Raw genomic sequence first — 10,208 nt, 5'->3', positions numbered from 1 at the left:
TAGAAGGTAGGTATTAGGTGCCCCTCCACCCCCCCAATTGGAGGCCAAGGATGGGTTTCTCAGTAGAAGTTTTGTAACAATTTGTGATGAGCAGAAGCACAGTGTGTTACTAGTCGGTATGACCTACAGGTGCAGACTTTCCCCTGGATTAGAATAAACTAATGTCAACTTCTAAACAACCCTGCACATGTCGTCCTGTCCTTGGTAAGCCAATTCCAGCTTTCTTCTTGTGCCAGGGAAACTGTCCCTTTTCCACAAAAGTCCAACCTTATAGTGACAGGTTACTGGGCAAGTTGAATATTAGTGGGAACTGTTTACAAACTCCTCCGAAGACAGCTGTTTAGTAAACCACCAGCAACTGGTACGCTCTTAAGGCTGTGTGGGTGCTGCTGTGCGAGGCAGTTATAATGAGGTGCAGTGCCATGGAGGGTGGATGTCAGGTGTTGTAAGAAGGGCTTTGTTGTGCAGATGTCTTAAGAACAGCTCAGGAGGATGAAATATGACTGTGTTGACCTTTCAGCGGTGAGCTTATTTGTCAGGATTCAAATAAGTTGAAAGGATCAAACTGAACAGTTTCCTTAGTCAGTCTGGGAATTGTGTTTCAGGGGTCAGCAGCGGAGGCCACATTGCAGATTCCATAACATAGCCAATTGTTGGTACATATTAAAGTACCAGGGCATCTCCTGCAGACAGAGACACAATTAAAATTCTAATTTATTAATGTATACAGGGAGCTGGCCCAGCCTGTCACTCAGCGATTCAAATGCCTGTCCGTTCTTTGGCCTCCCTCTTGGAGCCTCTCACAGCCTTGAGAATACTAGGAGTCCTGTTGAATTTAGCAGGTCTCGAGTGCACTGGGAAATGGCTATATAGTATTGGGAAGTGCCGCTTTGGTTTGAAGTTTTGAAAAATATACTAAGATACTGTCTAACGGCAGAGAGTGCTAGAGAGAGTTGAATATCACTTATGAGTAAAAATAAGCTGGATTTGCTTTCTTTGCATGTGTATGTATGTGTGTTGTACACTAAAGATTGACAGCGAGTGTGCTACTCAGTCTAGCTCCACAATTTTTTGCTTTTGAAACACATCAAAGCCTTGATTGGCCTGGAACTTGCTACTATAGACCTGGCTGGCCTCAAACTCACAGAAATCCACCTGCCTCTGCATTCCGAATCACTTTTGGAGAGACAGCCTCTCACTGAACTTGAGTACACCAGACACACCAGAAGAGGGCATCAGATCCCATTCTAGATGGTTGTGAGCCACCATGTGGTTGCTGGGAATTGAACTCAGGACCTCTGGAAGAACAGTCAGTGATCTTAACCACTGAACCATCTCTCCAGCCCTCTCACTGAACTTGAATATGCCAATTTAAATATGTATCTTGCCATTGAGCTCCAGGGATCTGTCTGTCTCCTCCCCCTGCCACCCTCCCAGTAGGATGCATATGCACATCTCTATGGCTTGTTTGTACAGGGGAGCTGTGATCTGAACTCACTCATGCTGGAAACCCTTTACCAATGATTTGTCCCTCCAGCCCCAGTACTCGAGATCTTAAAATGTGGTAATGAACAGGGGTTCATTTGGCCTAAATAGGTATGTGATATATAGTCTCAGGGGATTTCCTTTTGAGGGTTCTGGTTTTTCTTGACCATTAAAGATTTTAGCAACCAAGCCAAAAAATCTGACATGTCATGGCTCATGGCTAGGGCAATGTGCAGAAAGAATGGAAGGAGTATGGCTATCAGGAATTGTAGTCTGCTGAAGTTGATGCTGAGTTTCCCCTTAGCTCCTCAGTGGTAGAATTGACAAGCAGAGAATTTACACTGACTTTTCAGAGTTGGTACATGCATGTATTCCTCTATATGTGTGTGCGTGTGTGTTGTCTATGTCCTGACCTATTGCTGAATATAGGGTCACTTGAATCCCGTAAGCTTTATTAGTTGAGTCTTGCCTTCTACTAAAGCACTAAGCCACATAGTCTGTCACCTCGTTATAAAACAAAGAATGTAGAAGTGGTGCTTCTAGGAAGACATAACCTTGACATTGAAGTCTATCCCAGTGTACCTTGACCTCCACCTTGGGTGTGTCACCTGGCCTGGCTCTGAAATGAACGGGAAGTCCCACCAATCTGCACAAGGTTTCTCTCTGGTCCTCTCCTTTATCCTTCAAGATTCTGAGAGCTGTGGTTGCAGATTTCAGATCTGCACAGAGGAGCGACTGATGGGGAAGAAGTATTTGATCTGCTGAGAGCTTGAGATGGGGGGTGGGTAGAAGCCTCAGATCCCCAAGCATGCTATGGCTCATACTGTAAGCATGTCTCGCACTTCTCCCCTTCATGTTCGGCACCACACTTGAGTTTCACAGGCTGATGAGACAAACAAAGGAAAAGGGAAAGTGAGCAAGGAGCTCTAAGTGGTTACCCAGTGGAGATAAGAGATCACAAACCCAAGTCAGACATCACCAAAGTAGACTAATCTCAACAGGAGAGAAACACATGCTTCTCATGCAGGCTAAACCAAGCCCAGTGTGTGCATTCTCAGGACAGAGCCTAGCTAATTGATGAAAGAGGCTCCGAACCAGGAATATAGGCTGTTCTTGGGGTTCGTGACCAGAAATCTGACTCACTGTCCTAATTGTGTCTTCTTTGCTTATGCTGTTAATTTACCTTGCATATATCTTTTATGAATGATAGAAACTCCATTCTAAATTCACAATCAGAATGATCTCAATTCATTAAATGCATTTTGGTGACCATCTCAGAAGAGCCACAGTGTGCTGGGTGCTGCTGGGCTGGCGCTCGCAGGACCCTTCACTGTAGACATAGATGTTTCCTTCAGGATGCCGTGCAACTATAAGTGAATTAATTCAATTTTGTTTAAAAAAAAATTAGAGGTGGGTAAAAATAGTAGGCTGCTTTTTATAAATATTTATATACTTCTGAAGATTGCTTAAACAACTGAACTAAATGCCTAACAGCGCAGGTGCCCTCATAACCTCCAAAACGTGTGGCTCTACTAGCTAGGGATTAGTTTGCAGCAGATGAACCATTTTTATTGATCAAATTTTGGAACTTTGACCGCCATTTCTGGGTAGTGATTCCTTTTGGTTCTTTAAGCCTTTCAGTTGCGGACTGGAAGATAACACTGGAAGTCAAATGACACAGTTTCTCCTCAGAAAGTAAAAGTATACGTGGGTTACAGTAGCCTGCAAGTCAAGACAGAGAGTGAGCCCTGTGTATTGCTTTCAGTGGGAAGCTGCCCGCAGCTCCAGGCTGTCTGTACAGAGTATGAACTCAAAGCCAGGCATCTGGTTGGGTCCCATCCCATATGTCCCTCTCCCTCCAAGGCTATGAGCTGTGCAAGCCCCTGACCTAGGAGGTCATTTTTTTCCTGTAAAAATCAATAGTGAACAACCCCACCACCACCACCACCCCCCCCACACACACCAGGATCAGTCTTTGGCTCTGATTGGAAAAGGTCCTACTTTGAGATTAAAACACAAGATTCAACAGGTGTCTAGTTTTGTTTGTTTGTTGTTTATTTTGCAGTTGTATAAAATGGGACTTGGACAGGGAGGTTCTTTCCATTGCCGTAATGCCACACAGTATCCCAGATCATTTTTGTGTCACTCACCAAGGAATAATTTGCTAAGAGGAAATCCTTATAGGAAACTTCAATTTCCCTTTGTACTAATGATATGGGACGATTACAAAATGCAAAATATATCACTGACACAAATGTCTTTACCTAGTGAAACATCTCTCTGGCTCCTTCTGTCATGTTTCTGATAGTCTGTGTAATCTAGAAGATTTAATAACTTAAAAAAAATCACCATTTCTTCTGGGTGGTGGTGGTGGTGGTGGTGGTGGTGGATGATGATGGTGGTGGTGGTGGTGATGGTGGTGATATATATCTTAAAATATATCACTGTGCACTGGGTTAGGAAGATCGGTGATTCAGGCAATTAAAATGCATCTGTTGATATTTCTAGTGAACAATGCCTACCACTGGCATGTTCGGTCTTTAAAACAGATCAGAAAGGTCAAATGTTGGTCCCTTATAAGATGTCTCTTTCTGCATACCTCTGGAGAATCCCAAGTCCCTAAAAGTAAGTTTTGATAAAAAATAACAACACAGAAATGATTTTTCCCCCAGACAGTGTTCCTCTGTGTAGTCATGGCTGTAGACTCAGCTGCCTCTGCCTGCCAAGGGCTAGAATTAAAGCTGTGCACTACTACCACCACCATCACCACCACCATCACCCACCACCACCACCACCACCACCACCACCACCACCACCACCACCACCACCACCACCACCATCATCATCCACCATCACCACCACCACCATCATCACCATCACCACCACCATCATCATCCACCACCACCATCATCATCCACCACCACCATCACCACCACCACCATCATCATCCACCACCACCATCATCATCCACCACCACCGTCACCCAGAAGAAATGGTGATTTTTTTTAAGTTATTAAATCTTCTAGATTACACAGACTATCAGAAACATGACAGAAGGAGCCAGAGAGATGTTTCACTAGGTAAAGACATTTGTGTCAGGAACCTAAAGATCTGAGTTCCAAAGACACGGTGGAAGGAGGGAATGGAGGCACAGGAACAAAATACACAGAGTACATGTGACTTTCACACATGTACTGCGGCACATTCACACACATCGTGTACCCACTGACATCCACTAGTAATAGTTTATATACATGTATGATGAGAACACGGGCCTTCCCTCCCCCTAGCAAGATATCTATGTATACAGGATTTTTCATTCAATTTTTAAGGGCTTCATGTGCTTCAAGGAGCCTAAGTTCGTACTCCTGGCTTTAGATTTTGTTTGGATTAATCTCATTCTGTCCTTACCTCCAGAAGTGAGTTGTGTTGAATATTTCTACTTTTATTTAAGTGTAATATGACCACGTCCCCATGGCAACAGGACAACTCCAGTTCATGACTGGGTATGTTTATTTATTGGTGATCTCACTCTCATAAGTATCGTAATGTGGAAGTTTATATATGGTTAGCTTACCTCTGTGCACTTGAATATTAAAATGCAAATTAAATGCTCTTTTTTTTTTTTAAACTGTCTTAGTTAGGGTGACTATTTCTGTGATAAAACACCATGACCAAACGCAAGTCGGGGAGGAAGGGGTTCATTTGGCCTCTTTTCCACAGCACTGTCCATCAAGTCAGGGCAGGAGCTCAAACAGGGCGGGAACCTTGAGTCAGGAACTGAAGCACAGGCCTTGGAGGAGTCCTGCTCATTGGCCTATTCCTCATGGCTTGCTCAGGCTGCTTTGTTATAAATCCAGGACTATCAGCACAGGGATAACATCACTCCCAGTGGGCTGGGTTCTTCCTCAGTAACATTAAGAAGATGCCTTGCAGACTTGCCTATAGCTTGATATACATTGGCATTTTCATAGTTGACGTTCCTTCCTCAGATGTAAAACGACATGACATAAAACTGTCCAGCACACAAACCATGTATACATCCCCAGGAGCAGAGTATGCTGAATGACGGAAGTTTGTTCAGTGCTCAACGTGGACCAGCTCTATAGATTTCTGTAGGATAGGTGACCATTTCCTGAGGACGGGAAACTGAAATTCTGACAGGTCAGTGGGCCTTTCCATGGCACATCCAGACAGGAATAGAATACTCATGGAGAGACTGGCTTTGGAGAGTCAAAGGCCATTAGTGTATTATCAGAAGCTAATAGACCCGTCTCCTTCCGTGTGTGTGTGTGTGTGTGTGTGTGTGTGTGTGTGTGTGTGTGTGTATCCTCACAGAGAATTATGTCATAATTTCCAGAATAAGCAGATTATTATGTTTTCTGTATTGTAAACAGAAATCAAATGAACAAAACCGGATTCCTCTGTAAATATCTGACTTCAAATGAAGGGGCACTTACATCTACGTAATTGCCTAATTACAGCTGTGTGTATATCTCCGTGTGTATATGTACTTGCACTCATGGCTGTGCGTTCTTGTGTGTGTCTGAGCACCAGGGCAGTGGGGGCAGCAGTGAAGAAGAATGCTTCCTTTTCCTCAAGGCCGATTGCCCTTCTGAGCTTACGTATGTTGGAACATGGAATACTGTGTTATAATCACGGCCCAGGCTAGGAGGTGGAGAGGGACAGGGGAAAAAACATACTTGACTGGTCAAAAATGTGTAAATTGCTGACAAAATGACACATGTAATTAAGAGTGTTCCTACCATTTTACCTTGTGGTTTCCACCTCCAGTGTTGAAAAAGAGAGTGACTCCCACCTCGCTAATTACCATTATCACTGAAATGCTGGGGTTGGAGTCATTAGTTCCATGTGCATTTAATTAGAGGAAGGCTGAAATTGGATTTAACTTATTACTTTTTCATGGATCACTTTCTTGTCATCACTTCAAATTGGATTGCAGCCCCAGGTAACTAATTATGAGAGCCACAGGATCAAGAGTGAAAAAAAAAAAAAAAAGAAGGTAATTAGGAATAACACTGTCGGACCCTCGCTGGTCATCTACTTGTGCTCCAGGAAAGGGGGTGAGGGGAACAAAAGACACAACTGTAGTTTGCAGCGTTACAGGCTGGGGAGTTAGAGCCCTGAGTGGTTGCTAAGCATCATGGGAGTGTGTCACCACCCACAGTGGCTTCTGTGATACACAGCTGAGTTTAAGATGTTGACTCCACGTGATCCCACTCTCAGTTTTTCATACCTAGATTAAACCCGTGAAAGCAACAGATTGGGTGGAGGTATGAGGCTTCGCAACCACTGTGTCATCTGAGGACCTCACAGGTTCGATTACCACAAAGCTGTCAAGAGGCCTGCACGCCAGAACACAGAGCATTTGAAGTCCAGGGAGCGAGACTTTAATGAACACATTAATGTTCCAGAACCATCATTCATATCTGATGGGATGACATGGCAGTCAGCATTACAGTAAGGTTTAGAGTTTCCATATTTGGAGGTTTTGTCAAAGTTTCCGGCATCCTATAATGTTCAGGTCATTTCCTTTGCTTCTGGTTTGTCCTCCCTCCATACCCACATAGCCCAAATTCTGTAGGGGTTTCCTGGGGTTCTGTATCTCTTTCCATCCTCATTGAAAGTCCTTTAAATTATATTGCTTCCATGTGTCGTACAAAACTCAGCGCTACAAGCAATCAATTTTATAGACGCTGTCTGAGAAAAATGTTGACGACAGAGGATGTGAAAGGATTGGATTATAAAGTCCAAAGTGCTAAGTGTGGAAACTGTGTGTGTGTGTGTGTGTGTGTGTGTGTGTGTGTTGTGAGAGTGTGTGTATGTGAGTATTTGTGTGTGTATAGTGTGTGTGTGGTTTGTGTTTATGTATATTCAGTGTGTATACATGTGTCTTTGTGTGTGTATGTGTATTGTGAGTGTGTGTGTGTATGTGTCTGCGTGTGTGTGTGTGTGTGTGTGTGTGTGTGTTTTCTTGATATTCAAAGTTCTATGAGTCAGATTTCCCCAAGAAATAGTTCCTCTTAAATAGACCAGAAGGGCTCAGTGGTTAAGAGTGTGGGCTGTTCTTCCAAAGGACCCAGTTTCAATCTCGAGCACCCACATGGTGTCTTACACCTATCTGTAACTCTAATTCCATGGTACCCTAAGCCCTCCAATGGCCTCTGTAGGGATTGAATGCATGTGGTACACAGACGTACATGCAGGTAAAATGCCCCTATACATGAAAATAAATACTTTATTAAAATAAAGAAGAAAGAAAAGTAAAAGAAGGAAGGAAGAAACCAGATGAGTATCCACTAGGGTAACCCAGTAAGAATCTCCCTATGAAATCCAACAGGGAGAAAAACGCTTGGCTCCCCATTAAAGTGACTCACCAGGCAGCCAGCTCCAGTGCCTTTATGTTGTTTAAAATCTGTTTTAATGTTCCGCTAATATAAGCAAATAACGGTGATTCAGTGGTGAGTGCCTTTCCCACCCTAGTGAGCCAGGCTTGCTCTGAAGTGTCACCCGGGATGAGCCTCCCCACCCCACCTCTATAACCACTCGTCAGAGGTCACCACGTTAGTGTTACTGCAAAGTGATAAAACACCCTTCCGGGAATTACATGTCTCTTTCCTGTGTAATCCTTCTAAGCAAACTGGCAAGATCCAAAATAGTAATCATCAAGTCTAATGCAGAAAATTAAGGCTTTTCAGTTGGTGTTGTTGGAACATCTTAAGTTGATTTAGGATTTCTGTACACAGTATTCGTCTGTGGTTGAAAGGGGCCACGCTGAGGTCAAGTGATGTAGTGTTTTCCATTTTTCCATATGAGCCTCTCAGTGTGTGATAAAAGCGGACTCCTTTATTTTGTAAGTCTGCAAGAATTTCTGATGAAGTCAGAGGTCAGTGACGTTCCCTGTCAGTCTGAGCAGCTTGGTAACTACCGGTTTTTCTCTATTTCTCTCTATCTTTCCTCTCCCTCTTCCCTTTCTCCCTCTCTTTTCTTCTTCCCTTCTCACCCCCCCTCATGTGTGTGTGTGTGTGTGTGTGTGTGTGTGTGTGTGTGTGTAACTTTTCTTCCCTGCTCCCAACTCTCTCTATACTGCTCCCCTTTTCTGACACATGCCCAGTGAGGTCCTCCAATCTGAAACTCATTAGCACACAGCCTTGGACCTTGTCCAGTGGTTAGAAGGTTTCCTGAAGCCTAGAATAACAGCATTCGGTGTAACACCAGGGACTACAGTGACAATGGGGGTAGTTGGGTCCCCTGGCACCCTGACTGGTCAGGAAAGCCAGCTGACCTCAAAACTCAGTGAGACAGAGGTCACACATATGGTATGGGCTCACAAACTTGGATCCTTGAAAAAGTCACCTCTGAAATCACAGCCTTTTCCCTCAACTGGGCATTTCAGATGGGTTCGAAAAGGTAAGAACATGAAAGCAATTAAAGAACATGAAGCCCAGATCCTATTTTCACTTCTGAAGGGAGTGGCCGTAATCTTTCTTCATGCATGCATTCATGCTTTTCAAACCGCATTCACTTGAAAGCCACTCTGTCCAGAGCTTATGATGGACACACCGCCCTTGCCCTGACCTCAGAAGAGTTATGCTGTGGGTCAAGTTCAGTTAAGCTAGATTTTCAGAGAGGCACCTGTCTAGTAAGATAACTGTAAGGATAATAAATACTGAGGGTTATACAGTCCTTTCCAGCAGGCCACTACGCCACAGCACTGGGAGGCGTATCACCATGTCTGCTGTGTATGAGTGTTCATGTACATGCGCACATATGTACGCATGTAAGTGTGTGCATGGTGCATGTAGTGGCCAGAGATCTGTGTGGATATCTTCCTCAGTCACTTTCCACCTTTGTTTTAAGTTTATTTTTTTATGTATGTGTATATGTGTGTCTGTGTGAGCACTTGCCCTATGTTAAAAGGCCATAGATATCATCAGACTCCTTAGTACTAGAGTTACAGAAGTCTTCCAGGGACGTGTTGAGAGTTGACCTCAGGGCCTCTGGCAAATGCAGCAAGTGGTCTTAGCTACTGAACCATCTCTCCGTCCCTCTCACCTTATTTGTTCAGACAGGGTCTCTCAGTGAGCCCGAAGCTTACTGACTAGGCTGTGCTGGTTGGCCCATCAGCTTCGGGGATCCCCTTGCCTATCACCTCCCTACTTAGGGAGTTCCAGGAACTCCAGACTGCCTAAGTTTGACATAGGTCCTGAGGATCCGAACTCAGGTCCTCATGCCAACATGACAGACCTTTGAATAACTCATCTTCCCATCCTGCACTGTTCCCATCTCAGAGACAAGGAAAGTGTAGCACAGAAAAGTGATCTTACCAGAGGCTGTGACCTTGATGAGTGACCCATTCAAGACTCCCACCCACACCCTCTGGCAATATAATCTGCACGGTTTTGCAGCCGCCTTGAGAGTCTTCAGGAGCAGTCAGAGTGAAGAGAATAGAGTGGGTGTTGGTACTTGGTGCTCCTTGCTAACCACCAGACCACACGGTCTCCTAATTTGGACATGTGTTTATGGGCATGTCTGAAAAATAGCGCCCGTAATTGAAATATGCACTTTCTAAAGGGAAATGACGCTTGGGAAAGAGAAGAAAGCCGGGTATTACTCAAAGCCTGCAGACCACTCTGTAAGTAATTGTCTAAACGCAGCCGTTGAAATTGAGAAGCAGTTTGGAAAATGTACAGTTTGGGAAA

The 10,208-nt window shown here is 44.2% G+C and overlaps 1 protein-coding gene and 1 long non-coding RNA gene across 36 annotated transcripts in view; both read left to right on the top strand.

The window, feature by feature from the left end:
• The window catches only part of Foxp1 (forkhead box P1), a 595,264-nt gene that overhangs the window by 447,620 nt on the left and 137,436 nt on the right, over positions 1 to 10,208 (top strand).
• Positions 1,270 to 6,522, top strand: LOC147994994 (uncharacterized). The gene is made up of 2 exons (XR_015686928.1): positions 1,270 to 3,514; positions 4,566 to 6,522. It is a non-coding gene; the product is annotated as an uncharacterized LOC147994994 (long non-coding RNA).

Source organism: Rattus norvegicus, chromosome 4 (genome assembly GCF_021556685.1).
Source record: "Rattus norvegicus strain SHRSP/BbbUtx chromosome 4, alternate assembly SHRSP_T2T, whole genome shotgun sequence".
NCBI classification, from domain to species: Eukaryota; Metazoa; Chordata; class Mammalia; order Rodentia; family Muridae; genus Rattus; species Rattus norvegicus.
This window is presented reverse-complemented; position numbering and strand designations above follow the sequence as displayed.